General features: G+C 37.9%; 1 protein-coding gene across 7 annotated transcripts in view; it reads left to right on the top strand.

Annotated features, from left to right (window-relative positions):
- MSRA (methionine sulfoxide reductase A) overlaps positions 1-19,092 on the top strand; it is a 378,069-nt gene that overhangs the window by 164,080 nt on the left and 194,897 nt on the right. The window lies entirely within an intron of this gene.

The raw sequence follows: 19,092 nt of genomic DNA, 5'->3' as shown, positions 1-19,092 counted from the left end.
GGAGAAGAAGAGAAGAGGAAAACAGATTTCAATTCTTCTTATTATTCTCTCCAGAGAGTGCTCAGACCATGACCAAGCTGGATGTTAGAAGTAACTTAGTTCTACTCATTTTTTCAGATGACACATTGAGGCTTAAGACATCCCTGTGAGCGGTTAAAAGGCACATAACTCTCAGTATGTCCTTTGTGGGTCTGGGGTGACAAAGACTTGGCTGGTGACATTAGGCAGGAAGGAGGCAGTGAGAAGGCAGGAATGGGAAGGGCCGTTAAGCTCTGAAAAAAGTGATGGGCTGAGAATTAGCTGTTAGAGAAGGGATGTCTGAGTTGAGTGGTGGGAACCAGAGAGTTATATGCTCAGGAAATGGGGAGACTGGCTCAGAGAAATTCTGAGAGTTCTGGCAGAATCCAGAGAGGCTGTATATGAGACCATGAGGCTCTCTGTTTCATTTGAGGATGGAGGGGATGGCTCTCGGGTTCCCTCACAGGACAGTGTGACATCTCAGAGACCAAGGGTGACAGGAGAAGCAGCTCTGACCTTGGGTGGACTGAGAGAGGGAGTGTTGAGTGTGTGCACGTGTATGTTGGGAGGGGGAAGGTGGGGCAAGCAGGGAAAGTGAGAGAAGAGAATGGAAATGAACACTTATTGAGTACCTACTGTATGCTTGACACTTTTTCTGTGTTATTCGTGAAATCCTTTCAGTGACTCTGTGATTGGTAGTATTTCTATTCCTAGTTTATAGATGAGGAAACTAAGACTTAAAGAGTATAGGGCTACAGCACAAGAATCTAGCCAATATTTTATAATAACTGTAAATGGATTATAACCTTTAAAAATTGTGAATCACTGTATTGTACACCTGTAACCTATATAATATTGTACCTCAACTATACTTCAATTAAACAGAAAAAGAAAAAGAAAAGACAGAAGAGTATCAGGAGCTTCCCTGAGGCTGAATAGGTAGTAAGTGTTTGAGTGTATAGGCCTGGCTCAAACTGACCACCTTCGGTGCTTCTGAACCCGTGTCTCCAACAGCCCAGGAATTTGGCAGAACAAAGAGACAAGTGAAATGAGAACTTCTTTTTTCTTTGTTCAGCACTACATTTTCCCTCCACATAATCATTGGGTTTCCACTTCAGAAGCCTCAAGGAAGATCTGAGCTCTCCATAAACTGGCACTGTGGTTTCTAGGAGTATCTCCATTATAAAGTCCACCATAATTATAAAAGATGGTCCATTAAATTTTCAAAGAATTCCAGTCCAATCCATTAGACACCACCCCCGCCCCCTGCCCCATGCAGCCTAATACGGCAAGGTGCCATGATAGGTGATAGAAGGAAAACCGGGTCCAGAGAGGCGGGCCCTGTGTTCTTAGTTCATGGTGCAGGGAGCCAGCAGCCATCCCATCAGGCAGACCACGTAAATGGCTGAGTGCAGAGGCTTGGACATGCCTTGGGGTTCCAAGAAGAGACACCTTATGTCTGAATGGCATTCTGGAAAGACTTAGGGAGAAGGTGATATCTGAAATTACTCAGGGCGGGTCGGCAGGGTTTCCAAAGGTGGAGGTGGGTGGAAGATGCAGACCGTGAGCCGGTAACGTGATGGCCAGCGAGGGTGGAATGGCACAGAGTGTTCTGGTTTGGCTGAGGAAAGGGTATAGATGTTAGAACTTTAATAACCACCTTAATCGTGTTGGTTATAACACACGCGCATTAGAGAAAATTTGGAAAATATATAAAAACACAAAAGGGAGCAACCAGAGGCAACTATTATTCTAATATTTTATTGCATTTCCTTCCAGACTGTGTATCTATCAATCTGTGTAAACATTTTTAAAAAACTTCTTTTTGATTATGACAATTGGAATACATACTTCTTGCAGAAATTTGGAAAATACTGAAGACTATAAAGAAGAAAATAAAAGTCACCTGTAATCTTACTCAGAGTTAATAACCACTATTAACATTTTGACGTATTCCCCTTGAGTCTCTTTGTCAAAGTGTAAACAGACTAAACAAAACTTGAACATATTCTTCATACAGTTTAATATTTTGCTTTTTTCCCCTTAACATTACTTTGGATATTTTTACATGTAATCAAATAATCTTAGAAAAGTGGATACATAGTACTCTACTCCAAATTATGGGTGGACCATTATTTATTAAATACTTTCTCTACTTCTGAATATTTAGGTTGTTTAAAATTTTTTGTTATTATCAATAATGCTGTTAAAATATTTCTGGAAAATCAATATTTGCCAATGGAAAATTTTTTCCTACAACTGCTTCATAGGAGTGGAATCATAGGATTAAAAGGTGTTATTAATGCTTAAGACTCTTGCATGTTACCTACTCATGGTTTTAAAGAAGACAAAGGACACGTTGGAAAGTGTCTGTGAAGGAAATTGACCTGAAAGCAATGGGTGGGAGTGAGGGAGCAAAGCTGAGGTGGGAGGACAGTTGAAGAGGCAGCAACTGGCCGGAACTAGGGTGGTGATAGGAAAGGGATGAGAATATGAGGGACAAATAACAGGACACCAGGAGACTGTTGAGGCTGAGACAGATAAAAGGGAAGAAAAATGGTGATTCTCACCTTTCCTATTAAGGGTCTGGGAAAATTCCAGTGTAATTAAAACAGAGACATCAGAAGAAGATGCTGGCTTTGTTGGTTAACTAGGTATTAGATGTTTTGAATTCAAGGTGTCAGGGAGCCTTCCAGGTGGAGATACCCAGCAGGGAGTTGGAAATGCATCTTTCTAAAGCTTTCTTAGGTGGATGGTCAGGGGTTAGACCTGTGGGTTAAGAGCCATTTCCAAATAGAGGATATGTGGTTTGAACTATATAGAAAAAGGCTGCTTTAAATGCAGAAAAAGGAAAGTGTACCTTACAGCAAGTTAAAACGGGCAAAGTGACTTTGTGAGCTCGAGCTGTCAAACTGCAAAGGAGTTGGGGGGGAGGGGGGGAGTATGCGATCTCAGAAGTGGGGTGGCTGTGTCACGCTCGCTATCCTGTCTACCTTTCCGGGATCCTAGTCGTGGAGGTAACCCTGGAAATGATTGCGAACATGGCTGTGTTCTGAGTAAAGTCTAAAAGTAGGGAAAAGAGCTGGAAGAGAGGGAATATTTGGATAAAATGTGAAAGGAACATGGGTGCCTGCACACGTACTGTTGAAAGCCCAGCCTCCTTTTTGTTTGCAGTCTGACAGGATGGAGCATTCTTCCTAATCTACCTGATGTCTGAAGGCTGTTATTCAGTGACACCCGTCGCAGGCAGAGCAGGAGAAGGGGGCATGCTAGTGAGCAGAGCATGGAATTTATTAGGGAGCAGAACTTGTTCTAGCCAGTTTATGCAGAGTCCTGAGACAGGTAAGTAAGACTGCCTTCAAATGTGCCAGAGTTGTAGTGGTCAGCTTCTCATTTAATTTTAGAAAAACAGCATTTCAAAAATCACACATCTTTACTCATCAGGTCAAAAATTGCAGTGTGAATGCAAAGGGCTTTTTGAAAATTTGAAGTTTCTTTAAAGTTCTTTCTGAAGATTTCAGCTGAGTATCATAAATGCTAAGGGAAAATAAAGTAATTCCCAAAAGTATTAAAAAATCCCATAGCCACAGATAATATTCATGAGGAATGACAGGTAAAAAGTTTGAGTATAAATGCAGGAATCTAAAGGTAACTCTAAATTTTTAAAAATCCAGCAGGAGTTTTGGAAAATTTTTATCAAGTAACAAGTTTTAACGATTGTAGTCTGCAGACCGTTGGCATCAGTTATCACCTTGGGATAAAATATTCTTTAAAGAACCATTTGGTTATATTCTGTAAAAGACACCTCTTATGCTCCAGGACTCCAAGGTTCACCTGTGTCTTGCAGTAGGCCATAAAATGAGTCTCAACAGATGTCAAAAGAACACAATAAAGACCATGTTCTCTAAGTACAATGCATCAAAATGAAAAACTAGTATAAGAAACAAGCCATATATTTGGAAACTAAATTGTACACCCTTAACTAATCCTTGAGTTAAAAGGAAGTAACTTGGAAATTATAAAATATTTAGAAAAGAATGATGAGGAGAGTTCTGCATATTTAAATATGTGGGATATATTTAAAGCAAAACTTAGAGGAAAATATATAGCCTTAAATACATTTATCAAAAAACAAGAACACTTGAAAATTAAATAAGCTAAGTATTCATATCAAGAAAGTAGGAAAGGAACAGAATAAAAGTAAGGTGTACAACAGGATAACCATAAAGAAAGAGCAGACATAGAAAACGAACCAAAAAAAAAAAAAAGAGGATCAGTGAAAGCCAAGATTTGTTCTGTGATGAAAACGTCTAAAAACAAAAATAGAAATAGGAAAACTTGAATAAACACATAACAATGAGACAGCTAGTTTTTCCTAAACCCTCCCTCCTCCTCTCCAAAGACACAAGGTCTAGGTGGTTCAGAAAGTTTTATTGTAACTCCAAGGAACAAATAGATTTTTCTAATGCAACATTACATAGGAGAAAAAAAAAAAAAAGAAAAAAAGAAATGTTAACCAGTCTATTTTATGAGGCCAATATAACCTTGATTCTAATTCTGGACAAGTTAGTATAAGGAAATAAAATTACAACGTATTTTCCTTATGAACATAAATGAAAAAAATTGAAATAACATATTAGGAAAAGTAATTCTTCAGTATTAAAAGGCATTATGAGTAGATAAAGTTTACTGAAGGATGGTTCAGAAAAATTTATAAATGTAATATATTACTTTAAGAGATTACAGGATTTGGAAACCCTATGATCATCTCAAAAGAATGCAAGCATTGTTAAAACTCAAATCTCATTCATGGCAAAAAGCTCTTTCTTTACAACTAGGAATGGAAGGAAACTTTTCCTAACCTGAAAAAGAGTACCTGCTGAAAACCTACAGCAAACCTCATCCTTATTGGAGCATTCTCTCTAACATTAGGATGAGACAAGGCTTCCCACCATCACCCCTGTTATTCAGCATTGTGTGGAAGGTCCTAGCCAATGCAATAAAATGAGATAAAAGAAGGAGAATAATAATGGGACAGGGAGATATAAAACTGTCAAAATCAGTTAGAATCATCCTTGTCTCTCTGTTTCTCTCAAACCCTGCTTCCGATCTGTCGGGAAATCCTTTTGGTTCTACAAAAAGTATCCCAAATCTGATCATGACTTGTGACTTCCCCTGCTATTCCCAGGCCTGACCCACCCGTATCTCTCACTTGGACTATAGCAGTAGTTTCCTAAGCATTCCCTGCTTCTGCGGTTAGTCCACTCCAGTCTGTTCTCAGCAGAGAACAGCCAGAGCGAACCTGGTAAAACATGAGTTATGTCATTCCCCTCTCCTGCCCAGAACTCAGCCATGGCTATTCATTTCACTCGGAGTAAAATCCAAAGTCCTTACAGTAGCCCCCAAGGCCCTACACGATCCGGCTTACCTGATCCATGTCCCACTGCTTCCCCCTGCTCACTCCACCCAAGCCATCCTGGCTTCTTTCCTGCCACTTAAACATAGCAGGCATATTCTTGGTGCCTTTGTAGTGATGCTTTTCTCTGCCTGGAACACTGCATACCCCAGATAGCTGAATGGGTGACCTCCTTACTGCCTTCAAGTCTTGATTGAAGTCACCGTCTCTTTGAGGTCCACCGCAAGACCTTATTTAATATTGCACCTTCCCCAGAACTCCTGATCCCTCTGACTCTGTTCTACTTTTCTTTTCTTTTTTAATAGCTCTTTACCTCTTACTTGCTATATTGTGTGCTTATATCTTTCTTTCTTTTTTTTTTTTTTTTTTTTTTGCAGTACACGGGCCTCTCACTGCTGTGGCCTCTCCCGTTGCGGAGCACAGGCTCCGGACGCGCAGGCTCAGCGGCCATGGCTCACGGGCCCAGCCGCTCCGCGGCATGTGGGATCTTCCCAGACCGGGGCACGAACCCGTGTCCCCTGCATCGGCAGGCGGACTCTCAACCACTGCGCCACCAGGGAAGCCCTGTGTGCTTATTTCTTATTTTTAGTGTATATTATTTGTCTTTTGCCACTAGAGTGTAAGCTCTGTAAGAGGTTAGGATCTTTGTTTTGTTCACTCATGTATTCCATGTGCTGAGAGCACTTCTTGGCACATGGTAAGCAACGAATAAATATTTGTTGAATATGTGAATGAAGAGCAGTGTGTTATTAGTGCAGGAACAGACAAATGAATGGAATATAACAGATAGCCCAGAAAGAGGATCACTCATAATGATATAGGATAGAGATGACATTAGAGATAAATGAGGAAGTAATAGATTACTTAGTAAATAATAATTTAGTTTGGATACTTGGTTATCCATATGGAAAAAAGTAAATTGAATTCCTACTTCATACCCTACACAAAAAATTATTTCCAGATGGATTAGCAACCTAAAATGAAGATCAAAACTAAAAGTTCTGAAAATATAGGATACTATCTTTATGACTTTAATGTATAGAAAGAGTTCTTATGCATTATATACAAAAGACACAAATTATAAAGGAAAATATAGAGAAATTTAACCACAATTAAAATTTAAAATACTTGCATGACAATAGGCATCAAATGAAGGTAAAAGGCACATCAGATACAAGATGATATCTGCAAACATAAAATTGACAAAAGAATTAGTGTTCTGAATATATAAAAACTCCAACAAATCAACAAGAAAAATATAATCTAATAGAAAAATGGACAAAAGCAATTTACAAAAGAGAAAACATGAATGGCCAGTATACAATATGAAAAGATGCTTAACCTTATTGGTAATTAGCCAAGTATATGTTAAAATCACAATGAGGTAAAATTCTGAAACATCTCATTGGCTAAAATTTATATAACTTGTGACACCAAATGTTTTCAAGGCCCAAGAGAGATCTCCTACACTGCTTGTGGGTCAGTTCCACCTGGCAAGCTCTTTTTGCTTGCTTGTCCCTGGACACAAGGAGCCAGAGTGCCTAGGCAACAGCAGCAGCATATAATTCAGTGGACTCTTGCTGTGTCCCCTGATGAACCTGTACCCTTTGGGGGACCAGGACCTCTAACTCTATCTACAGAGCCAAGAGTTCTGGGACAGGAAGTACAAAGTCTCCCAGTGGGTCATTAGGAATGATGGTAAGTGGAGCCAATCCTGTTTTCACCCCTTTTTCCTAATACATGTATTTTTCTTTTTTGGGACACAGTACCCCAGTATCTTTGGGGTCATTGATTCACTGCATATTTAGTGTTCCGAAAGATAGCACTGTGCCCTCACAGAGATTTGTCCCTGAACTGGTGCTGCAACTGTGCCTCGGGGATGTTCCAGTGCTTAATCAGAATGGCAGCTTCTGGGTGGTGTGGTATATAATAAGATGGGTGGAAACTGTAGTCATGGGTTCATTGCTGCATCTTTTGTGCTGTAAACCCGGTCTCCTGGTCTGAAACAGTGTTATATGTAACAGTAGTTGGCTGAGATTCTGAAAGCAGGAAAGTGAAACCCACGCTTGGAATATGTCTGTTACTGTGAGAACATACCACTGGCCCTTTCAGCATGGAAGGAACCCAGCGTTTCCCCTTTGCCACCCAGTGGTTGGTTGTTCCCCTTGAGAAATGGTGCTGTACCAGGTGCTTGGAGTTGATATTTGGTGATGGCAATAGTGGATGAAACTTGGTAAGTGGGAGTCCACTGTTGTCCCAATGTTGACTCCATCTCTGCCACCATGGCCACTTTGTTCCTGTGCCCATCATGCCAGTACTGGGGTGGCCAATGGAACAGGCTGACCAGGCTGACCAACAAAGCCAGGTCACTTTGTCAGCTTTGTTGTTTAGTGCCTCTTTCTTGGTGGATGCCCGCTGACTGGCTTTAACATGTGATGCAGATATCTTCATAGCACATACTCACTCCTATGTCCATCCACATGTTTCTACCTCAGATTTCCTTGTTCCTGATCTTTCAGTATTTTTGTTTCTGGATTCTCACTAGCCAGCCAAGCCATTTTCTAAAGGCTTGATTTCTAAAGTTGGGCTATTTCCCTTCCACATGAAGTGGGTAACTGGTGTACTGTTTGAAGGTCACCAGTTGGGAGGATTTTCCTTTATCACTATTTATTATGGCCACTCCTGAGTGAGACTACAGTGTGGCTGCTATGAATTTTTGGCTTGCATTTGTATATAGTAAGCCAACCATTTGTAAACCAAAATCCAGCCTTTTTCTTGTCCTTCAGCTGGTTGTATAACATCCCCTTACATCCATAGGTGTGAACTGAGGGAGTGGTTTTGGTGCAACCCTGGTGGACGCTGTGGGAGTCTGGCTACTATTCCTACAAGACCACCTGGTCCTGGTTATGTGTGATTCCAGACACACAGCTTCTGTCTTGTTATGGATTGCTGTTGCACTCTTTTGACATTATGATTTGGTGGGTCTGACAAGACTTAGATTTTGATGGGCAGTTTTAGCCACATGGTCTCATAACTGGACAGCCTGCAGTAAGTAGCACTAGCACCCGAGTGATGGTCTTGAGGTACCGATTCTCATTTAAAGAAACAAGCCTTCTTGGAGAAATGGCTGATTCCAGACATGGGGTAGGAAATATACAAGCCTGGAGCATCCTGTCATACTAGATAGCAAGGAAGCAATAAGAGACTATTGAGAGTATTTCAAAAGGGACTCAGGAGACAATTTGAAGAGGCTGTCCCTAGCCAAAGATATGACAGGTAGAGCATACAAGAGAGGGGTAATTGAAAGGGTGAAACATATCAAATATGTTTAAATAAATGTGTTTATAATGATATTTTAAAAACTAATTGGTTGGACTTCCCTGGCAGCACAGTGGTTAAGAATCTGCCTGCCAGTGTAGGGCACACGGGTTCAAGCCCTGGTCTGGGAAGATCCCACATGCCGTGGAGCAACTAAGCCCGTGTGCTACAACTACTGAACCTGCACTCTAGAGCCCATGAGCCACAACTACTGAGCCCGCGTGCCACAACTACTGAAGCCTGTGCACCTAGAGCCCATGCTTCACAACAAGAGAAGCCACTGCAATGAGAAGCCTGTGCACTGCAACAAAAAGTAGCCCCTGCTCGCTGCAACTAGAGATAGCCTGCGCACAGCAACAAAGACCCCATGCAGCCATAAATTAAAAAAAAAACAATTGGTAAAGCTTGGAGTGGGCAAGTTCATCATCTTGAAGACTGCTAAGTCAATGGACATAATCCAACATTTATCTTCCCTTTATTTTATGAACTGTACCGCTGAGTAACAAAATAATAGTTGAGGGGAAGCTTTTCACTATAAAGGTATTTCAACTAATGAATGAAAAAGAAGTGAGAGAATTGAAAATCACCATTTTGCAGCTCTCAGAGAATTAACACATCTAAGCATTGAGCATCAGTAGATGCTAACATCACAAAAAGAGAGATGGCCAGACATTATGTGCTTCCTGATCAAAGAACATAGAAACCAGTCTGTAAAGACTGGAAGAAGTGTTTGCTCCTTCAAATGCACAGACCCTAGAATGTATATATATGTATAACTGAATCACTTTGCTGTACAGCAGAAATTAACACATTGTACATCAACTATACTTCAATAAAATAAAATTTTGAAAAATGCACAGACACTAATGCAAGGCTACATGGATCATGAAGAATCAGGCAAATATGACACCACCAAAAGAAACGAATACAGCTCTAAAGGCAAAGAAACGGAGATCTGTGCTTTGCCTGACAACGAATTCAAAATAATCGTCTTAAAGAAATTGAATGAAATGCAAGAGAACACAGGTAGACAACTAAACAAAATCAAGAAAATGATGCATGAATAAAGTGAAAAGTTTAATAAAGAAATAAAACCATAAAAAGAGCTAAACAGAATTATTGGAGCTGAAGAATACAATGAAATGTTGAAGTTCAGTAGAGAACTTCAACAACAGATTTGTTCGTGTAGAAGAATTAATCAGCGAACGCAAAGACAAATCATTTGAAACTAGCTAGTTAGAGGAACAAAAAGGACAAAGAATGAAAAAGAGTGAAGAAAACTTATGCGAATTATGTGATACCCTCAAGTGTTTGAAAATTTCCATCATGGGAGTCCTAGAAGGAGAAGAGAGAGAGAAAGGAGCGAAAAGATTATTTAAAGAAATAATAGCTGAAAACTTTGCAAGTCTTGGGAATGATAATGACACGCAAGTATAGGAAGCTCAAAGGACCCCAAGCAGGATCAACCCAAAGAACATTACTCTGAGATACATTGTAATTAAAATGTTAAAAGCCAAAGACAGGGGTAGAATTTTGAAAGCAGCAAGAGAAAAATGACTTGTCCTATGCAAGGGGATCTCCATGAGGCTATCAGTGGATTTCTGTGCAGAAACCTTGCAGACCAGTAGGTGGTGGGATGGTATATTCAAAGTGCTGAAAGAAAAAACTGCCAGGTAAGAATACTATACCAAACAAAACTGTCCTTCAGAAATGAAGAAGAGTTAAAGACATTCCCAGATAAACAAAAGCTATGGGAGTTCATCACCACTAGACCTGCCTTAGAAGAAATGTTAAGAGAGTTCTTCAAGTCGAAATGAAAGGATGCTAAGTAAACAACGTGAAAATATATAAAAGTATAAAACTGACTGGTAAAGGTAAAAATGCAGTCAAATGCAGAACACCCTAATTCTGTAATGGAGGTGTGTAAATCACTTTAACTCTAGTAGAAAAGTTAAAAACCAATAATATTAAAAATAACTATAGCTGTAGTAACTTATTAACAGATGAACAATATAAAAAAATGTAAAGTGTGACATCAATAGCATAAAATGTGAGGGAAAGAGAAGTAAAAGTATAGAGTTTTTGTACGTAATCGAAGCTAAGTTATCAGCTTAAAATAGACTATTATATCTATAAGATGTTTAATGTAAGCCTTATGGTAACCACAAAGGAAAAAACCTATAATAGTTACACAAAAGACAAAGGTATTAAAGAATACCATTACAAAAGACAAATTATAAAGGAAGACAGTAAGAGAGGAAAAAGAAGGAAGGAAGTAAAAAAAAAAGGCAGTCAGAAAATAATGAGTAAAATGGCAATAGGAAGTTCTTACCTATCAGTAATTACTTTAAACATAAATGAACTAAATTCTTCATTCAAAAGACACATAGTGGCTGAATGGATTTAAAAAAAAACAGTATTCAACAATATGCTGCCTATAAGAGACTCACACTAGCTTTAAGTACACACATAGGTAGAAAGCAAAGGGATGGAAAAAGATACTCCATGCAAATGGTAACCAACAGATAACAGGAGTGACTATACTTATATCAGATAAAATAGACTTTCGTTCAGAATTGGTCACAAGAGACAAAGAAGGTGACTACACAGTGACAAAGGGATTAATTCATCAAGAGGATATAACAATTGTAAATATATGTATCCAGCATTGGAACATCTAAATATTTAAGGCAAATATTAACAGAACTGAAGGGAGAAATAGGCAGCAATAAAATAATAGTAGTAGACGTCAATACCCCTCTTTTAACATCCGGTAGATCACCCAGACAGAAAATTAATAAGGAAACAGTAGATATGAATAACACTAGAAACTAAATATACCTGACAGACATATACAGAATATTCCATCCAACAGCACCAGAATACACATTCTTTGCAAGCACACATGGAATATTCTCCAGGATCGAATATATATTAGGCCACAAAGCAAGCCTTAGCAAATTTAAGAAAACTGAAATTACATCTAATATGTTTTCCAAACACAGTGGTATGAAAGTGGAAATAAATAACAGGAGGAAAACTGAAATATTCAAAAGTAGTGGAAATCAAACTATACACTCCTGAGTTAAAGAAGAAATCAAAAGGGAATTCAAGAAAGTATTTTGAGACAAATGAAAATGAAAACACAAATACCAAAACTTATAGGATGCAGTAAAAACATTCTCAAGAGGGAAGCTTATAGTGATAAATGCGTACATTGAAGAAAAAGAAATATCTCAAATAAACAACCTTACTTTACACCTTAAGGATTTAGAAAAAGAATAATCTAAGCCCAAAGTTACCAGAAGGAAGGAAATAATAAAGATCACAGCAGAAGCAAATGAAATCAAGACTAGAAAGAAAACAGAAAAAAATCATTGAAACTAAGAGTTGTTTTTTTGAAAAAGATAAACAGAATTGATAAGCCTTTAGCTAGACTAACCAAGAATAAAGGAGAGTGGGCTGAAATAAACAAAACTATAAATGAGACATTACAACTGATACCACAGAAATACAAAGGATCATAAAAGACTGCTGTGAAAAAGTATACACCAACAAATTGGATAACCTAGAAGAAATGCGTAAGTGCCTAGAAACATACAACCCACCAAGACTGAATCATGAAGACAGAAAATCTGAGCAAACCAATTAAGGAGACTGAGATAGTAATAAAAAAATCCTACCCCCTCAAAAAGACCCAGGACCAGATATCTTCACTGGCAAATTCTGCCAAACATTTAAAGAAGAATTAACGCTAGTCCTCAAACTCTTCCAAAAAAACTGAAGAGTAGGGGACAGTCTCAAACTAATTTTATGAGGCCAGCATTACCCTGATATAAAAGCCAGATAAAGATGCTACAAGGGAATAAAACTACAAGCCAGGATCACTGAATAATGTAGATGCAAAAATTCTCAACAAAATATTAGCAAATCAAATTCAACAGCACATTGGAAGGATCACATACCATGATCAAGCAGGATTTATCCCTGGGATGCAAGGATGGGTCAACAGCTGCAAATCAGTAAATGAGATATATCAGATTAATAGAATGAAGGATAAAAATCATGACTCTCAATAGATGCAGAAAAATCACTTGCCAAAATTCAACACCCTTTCATGACAAAAGCTCTCAAACAAATTTGAGAGGTATAGGAGAAACATACTTCAATGTAATAAGGGCCAAATATGACAGACCCACAGATAATGTCATAGTCAGTGGTGAAAAGCTGAAAGCTTTTCTGTCGGGATCAGAAACAAGACACTCTCTATACGCCTATTCAACATAATACTGGAAATCTTATCCAGAGCAATTAGGCAAGAAATGGAAATTAAAGGTATCCTATCAGAAAGGAAGAAGTAAAATTGTCTGTCAATGACATGGTCTTATATATAGAATACCCTAAAGACTTCACCAAAAAACTGTTAAAAGTAATCAATGAGTTCAGTAAAGTTACAGTAATGTAACATATGAAAATCAGTTGCATTTCCATACAGTAAAAATGAAATATCTGAAAGAGAAATAGAGAAAACAATCTCACTCACAATAGCATCAAAAGCAATAAAATAATCAGGAATAAATTTACCCAAGGAAGTGACAAATATTTATACTGTAAACTATAAGACATTGATGAAAGAAATTGAAGAAGGCACAAATAAGAAGAGAGATATCTCATGTTCATGGGTTGGAAAGATTAATATTTTAAAATGTCCATACTATCCAACTCCATTCTATAGACTAATGTAATTCCACATCAAACCCAATATCAAAATTCCAATGGCATTTTTTACAGAAATAGAAAAAATAATCCTAAAATGTGTACGGAACCAAAAAAGATCCCAAAGAGCCAAATCAATTTTGAGAAAGAAGAACAAAGCTGAAGGCATCACACTTCCTGATTTCAAGTTATACTACAAAACTATAGTAATCAAAACAATATGTTACTGCAATAAAAACAGACACATAGACCAATGAAATAGAACAGAACAGAACAGAATAGAATAGAATAGGAAGAATAGAAGAGAGCCCGAAAATAAACTCATGCATATATGGTCAACTAACACTTGACAATGGAGCCAAGAATACTCAGTGGGGAAAAGTCTATTAAATAAATGATGTCGAGAGAAATGGATATTCACATACAAAAAAATGGACCCCTATCTCACACCACTCACAAAAATTAACTTGAAATGAATTGAAGACTTGAATGTAAAGATCTGAAACCATAGAACTCCTAGAAGGAAACATAGAGAAAAAAAAACTCCTTGACATTGGCCTTGGCAATGATATTTTGTATATGACACCAAAAGCACAGGCAACAAAGCAAAAATAAACAAGTGACATTACATCAAACTAAAAAGCTTATGCACAGCCACGGAAACAGCAGAATGAAGAAGCAATGGAATGGAGAAAATATTTGCAAACCATGTATCAGATAAGGGGTTAATATCCAAAATATATAGGGAACACATACAATTCAATAACCCTCCCTCAAAAAAAACCCCTCCAAATTATCTGATTGAAAATGGCAGAGGACCTGAATAGATATTTTTCTAAGAAGACTTACAAATGGTCAAGTACATGAAAAGATGCTCAACATCACTGATCATCAGGGAAATGCAAATCAAACCCACAATGAGATATCACTTCACATCTGTTAGAATGGCTACTGCTGAAAAGGCAAAAGATAACAAGGATGGCAAGGATGTGGAGAAAAGAGAACCCTAGTGCATTGTTGGTGGGAATGTAAGTAGGTAAAGCCATTATGGAAGACAGAATGGAGGTTCCCCAGAAATTAGAAATAGAACTACCAAATAATCAAGCAATCCCACTTCTGGGTATATATCCAAAGGAAATGAAATCAGTATCTCGAAGAGATATCTGCACTCCCATGTTCATTCCAGCATTATCAGCCATAGCCAAGAGATGGAAACAACCTAAATGGCTATTAACAGACTAATGGATAAGGATGGTGTGCTATTGATGTGTATATAAATATGTATATGTATGTGTGTGTGTGTATATATACATACATAATGTAATATTAGCCATAAAAAACAAAGGAATTCTGTCATTTGTGCCAATGTGGGTAGACCTTTAGGGCATTATCCTAAATGAAATGAGTCATACAGAGAAAGACAAATACTGTATAATTTCACTTACATTAGAAGCTAAAAAAACAGACAAATTCATAGAACAGAGAGTAGAATGGTGGTTTCCAGAGGTTGTTGGGGGAATTGTTTACAAACTTCCAGTTATAAAATGAGTAAGTTCTGGGGGTCTAATATTCATCATGGTGGCTATAGTTAATGATACTGTACTTTATAGTTGACAGTTACCAAGAGAGTAGATTTTAAATATTCTCACTACAGAAAGATTGTAATTGTGTGAGGTGGTAAATGTGTTAACTAACCTTATTGTTTTAATTATTTCACAGTATATATGTGTGTCAAATACGTGATGACGTTATAAATGTCATATGTCAATTATATACCGATAAAGCTGGAAAAAAACTTCTAAAAAGTTTAAAAAATTACATAGTACCACCTATAGTTTTGCCTAAAGGATGAAATCTGAGGTTGATCACACCTCTGGATCCAGCAGCAAATTTGCAGGAAATATTGAGGATAGAGGAACAAGTTGAATTGCACCACAAGAATGCAATTGGCAAAATCCACGCTGTGGGAAATTCTGCAGGTCAAGTGGCTCATGTTTTCTTCAATAGATAAATTAAAAGGAAAAGAATGGAGAGGGAACCTGTCAATTGAAAGAACTTTAAAGACATAATCAGATTTTTTTAAATGAGCAAGACCAAAGTATAGTATCAGGATGGATAACTTGAGTGATAAAAACATAAAGAAACATAAGGAAGTGAATACTATAAAATTCAGACAGTGGTTAGTTTTGGGGGGAGGAAGGGAGTTGTGACTGGGGTGTAATACAAGGAGGGATTTCTGGGGTGGGTGGCAAAGTTCTAAATCTTGACTTGGGTGGTGGTTAGTAGGCCATTTGAGTAATGATAGACATTGAATTTTGCATCTGTTTTATGTGGTTTTTCTGTATCTGTTTTACCTTATAATAAAAGGTTAAAATATAAAATATTTTAAATAGAATAGTGCACACTACATCTTCTTTGATGATATTCATGTTGTTTACTAGACTACTGTAAATTCTGAGAAATTCTGCCATTAATAAACCTTGCTTTGTTTAAACCACACACACACTTGAAGCCAAATAAAAGAATGCTTAGGTTATACTGGAAGCCACTAGATAAAACATCTGATTGCTTCAAGGAGGAGTTTTATTCTTAGAGCTACTGCTTATCCTAAGTTAAGTACCTTTCTAAAAATTTTGACATTGGTTATATAACAGTTCCCTGGAGGATTATTTCAGCCACCCATGGCCCCCCTTGGAGACCTTTGTCCAGCTGGAGCTAGTTCATTCTCCCTGCTATCAGAGGTCTTATCTTGATCCTTATTAAACATAAAAGGGGGTTAAATATCTCTCTACCTGCAATAAATGTTTGGTCATTTTAAGTTTTACATCACGAGGATGTAGTGAAGATGTAAAAGATATAGACTCTGGGGCCGTCTGTGTGGTACTGTAGACAATGGTCAGGAAAGGCTGGTTGCTAAAATAGCCTGTTATATACCATGTGTGGAGAATACTGAAGACGTGCAGTACTCTTCGGTACCATCACTGTTAGTCGCTGTGAGATACAGAAATATTTTATTCGGTGAACTCCTCAGTTTCTGAACTTCAGGGGCTATGGTGCCTCAGCCTGGCACACCGCACAGCTCCTGGATACCTTTGTGGCCTTTTATGTTTGGTAATGCTGCCCAGCTCCTTTTCTACCTGTCCTTCTCCAGAGATTCCCTGTCATCATTCCTGTGATGGTTAATTTTATGTGTCGACTTGACTTGGCCAAGGGATGCCCAGAAAGCTGGTAAAACATCATTTCTGGGTGCGTCTGTGAGCGTTTCTGGAAGAGATTAGCATTTGAATCAGTACACTGAGTAGATCAACCTCACCAGTGCGGGTGGGCATCATCCAAACCACTGAGGGTCTGCACAGAACCAAATGGCAGAGGGAGGGTGAATTCACTCTCTTTGCTTGAGCTGGGACACCCGTCTCCTCCTGACCTTGAGCGTCAGTGCTCCTGGTTATCAGGCCTTCAGACTTAGACTGGGATTCACATCATTGGTTCTCAGGCTTTCAGGTTTGGACTAGAATTATAGTACCACCTTTCCTGGGCCTCCAGCTTGCAGACTGTAGCTCATGGGACTCCTCAGCCTCCATAACTGTGGGAGCCAATTCATCATAATGAATCTCTCTGTATATATATATTTGTATAAATCCTGTTGGTTCTGTTTCTTTGGAGAACCTTGACTAATATAATTCCCTCATCCCAGGAATGCAGGGAAGTAAAATTAGCAGTGAATCCTTGTTTCAGAGACTTGAGGATAGTCAATTTTAGTAAATACCCAGTAAATATTTAGTTATATTCACTAGCAGCAAACAATTCACTTGTAAACAGGAAAAATGGTATCTAGTGATGTGTAACTTGAACAATGCATATGCTTATGTTTTTCCTTGAATTTTTTTTCTTTCCCTTAAAAAATGTATGTATTTGGGCTTCCTTGGTGGTGCGGTGGTTGAGAGTCTGCCTGCCGATGCAGGGGACACGGGTTCGAGCCCTGTTCCAGGAAGATCCCACATGCCGCAGTGCAACTCATCCTGTGCACCACAACTACCGAGCCTGTGCTCTAGAGCCCGCGAGCCACAACTACTGAGCTCACGTGCCACAACTACTGAAGCCTGCGCACCTAGAGCCCATGCTCTGCAACAAAAGAAGCCACCGCAATGAGAAGCCTGTGCACCACAATGAAGAGTAGACCCCGCTCGCCTCAACTAGAGAAAGCCCGCGCGCAGCAATGAAGACCCAACACAGCCAAAAAAAAAAAAAATCTATTCCTGGCTTCTGAAAAAAATAATAAAATAAAATAATGTAAATCTATTACATACAAACTTGAAAAATGAAAAAAAGTTTGTATATTCTCACCGCTGCAATATAATCATGATTATGATTTTATATATTTCTGTCTAGTCTGTTTTGGTATGAATTTTTTTCATAGTTTTGTAATAAAAACATGCATATAACTGTGATTTTCCCTTTTAAATTTAGCCTTAGGTAATTATGATATAATTATATACATATTCCCATATTGCATTGTTATCACAAGAGTAATTTTTTTGCTGCATTAAACTTCATCATTTGGCTCTATCATATTTTTTAACTGTTAACCTACTTTTGGTTAGTATGTTTCCCATCACAGTTGAGCAAATATATTTTTTATAATGTATAACATCATGCACATTTCTTTTTGGTTGTTGCTCTGAATTCTTAAAGTAGTATATTAACAGGTGTCAAGAATTTCAGTAAACTTCAATCTAATTTTTCTTTTAGCTCTAATTTTTCTTTTAGTCATGGAATCTAGCAAATCTAGTGATTGTTAAAGTAGGAGGAATATATTAATTTGCCAGCTGTTGTTCTACCCACGATCTTAATGATATATGACTTAATAAAGCCATGTAAAACTTGAGTGAGGCAGTAATCTTGTTTACATCTAGGAATTGACCACAGAATAGCAGTTGTGGACAGTTTAGAAACTCATGGTAGAAAAATGAAGATTCTTTATTTGGAGCCCAGGAAAAGTAATGCAGCATTTTAGATGTGTGTAAGTATGTGCATCCTTGGGAGATGGTTCTTAGTTTTCATTGTATGTTCAAAGGAATCCAATAACTAACCACTGGTGTGAGCCCAATGTTTGTTAGTTGAATGAAATGCCATTTTTGTGAGTTTCTTTATTTGTTGTTCCCTCTTTCCCTGCCTTCCCCTGTCTCTCTTTCCTTATTCATTATGTTCAGTACTCGAACTCAGAAAAAGGTGCTTTTTGGTGAGCAGTGATTTATCACATGAAAGTTTCTAATGACTTAAAAAATTTTTAAAAACTGAACACATGTGAAATCGTTAATCAAATACTGTGTCAATCTGTTTTGATTTGGGGAAGTTTTCCCATTTAAATCAGCAATTTAGTGTTACCTTCCTTTGTTAGAATTTTTAAAGAAAGCACGACCAGGATGCTGATCATTAAATAAATTTCTGCTATTCCTACAACGTACTATGTTTTGACAAGTCCATAATGAACTGAGTGTTGAAATCATTCATCAAATGCAGTTATCCTTTTGCTGCGTTATTTCAAAAGGTAGAGCTTTACTAACTCCATTAAAATTTGAGGCTTTCTAAGTTTTTGCACAACTAAAGCAAAGAGGCATTCTGTT

Source organism: Monodon monoceros, unplaced genomic scaffold (genome assembly GCF_005190385.1).
Source record: "Monodon monoceros isolate NGI ecotype Baffin Bay Population unplaced genomic scaffold, NGI_Narwhal_1 Super_Scaffold_5, whole genome shotgun sequence".
Lineage (NCBI taxonomy): Eukaryota > Metazoa > Chordata > Mammalia > Artiodactyla > Monodontidae > Monodon > Monodon monoceros.
Note: the sequence above shows the minus strand (reverse complement) of the source record. Positions and strands in the feature narration are given on the sequence as shown.